This window comes from Arachis ipaensis, chromosome B05 (assembly GCF_000816755.2).
Source record: "Arachis ipaensis cultivar K30076 chromosome B05, Araip1.1, whole genome shotgun sequence".
NCBI lineage: Eukaryota > Viridiplantae > Streptophyta > Magnoliopsida > Fabales > Fabaceae > Arachis > Arachis ipaensis.
In genome coordinates this window covers 88,140,861-88,141,910 of record NC_029789.2, presented here as the reverse complement: position 1 = coordinate 88,141,910, position 1,050 = coordinate 88,140,861, and the positions used below count along the sequence as shown (strand labels likewise).

The window sequence follows — 1,050 nt, the reverse complement described above, 5'->3', positions numbered from 1 at the left end:
CTCTAACATAGTTAATAAATATATAATCTAATAATATTTTCTTGTATTTTTAAAATTATAATACACACAAAAATAAAATATTAAAATACTATATCAAATCACATTACAGTAAAACAGCAAAACAGGTCATCGTACTTAAGTTTCATCTTTTCATTGAATACAAATTTATTGATATGTTTTCTGATGAGTTCTGACTTCTGACATTATAGTGAGTATCTATCAGAAAATTAGTTATATTATCTAATCTCTAAGCAGAATGGTTGCATTTCTTCTCAGTGTTTAGGTCCATCCAGTATTACATTAATCTAATCATGCACATTTCTTTTTAATTTCTTTCCTTTTGTCCCAGTGGAAGAAACATACACAAGGAATTAGAAAAGAGGTAACCAGAGGACCAAAGGTTTCATATTCGAATTTGAATGGAAAAATAAATAAATAAATAAATGCACATCAGTAATAACTAGATTCTTTTTACGGTCAAATTCTTTAATGTTTTCAGATAGTCAAAAATTATTTTTGATAATACCGAAATATCTGAAAAGAAAAACATTTTTAAAAATAAAAACAATCAAACAATTAATGGTTTTGAAAAAGCTGTCCGAGGAAAGGAATATAAGGTTTAAATATTATTGCTATAACATAGGCACACTAAACGTTAAAACTCTGACGATCTTAGAAAGAATGATTGATAGCTTATTAATTAATTAACCTATCTTTTTAATGAGATGATGATATGACTTATAAGTGCTACAGTCTAAGATTTGGAAGACACACCAAAAGCTTCCAAGAATTTGGATTTTGCAAAATCGAGAGAGCACATGAGATCTCTGATCTCCCCTCTTCCCATCTCTTTTTAAACCATTTCTCTCAGCTGCTAAGATTCTTTTTGTTAGAAGAAGAAGAACAACAAATTATTTTGCGTAACCATTGCTTAGTTAATTCATTTCTTCAAAGTCAAACCAATATTCAATAAACATTGACAGATGAAAATTGCTTAAGGAAAAACCGTCGAAACTAATTAAATCGAGTTTGGAATTTTGAAGGAGGACA

The 1,050-nt window shown here is 28.2% G+C and overlaps 1 protein-coding gene across 2 annotated transcripts in view; it reads right to left on the bottom strand.

Annotated features, from left to right (window-relative positions):
* The window catches only part of LOC107643716 (developmental protein SEPALLATA 1-like), a 28,957-nt gene that overhangs the window by 19,619 nt on the left and 8,288 nt on the right, over positions 1-1,050 (bottom strand). The window lies entirely within an intron of this gene.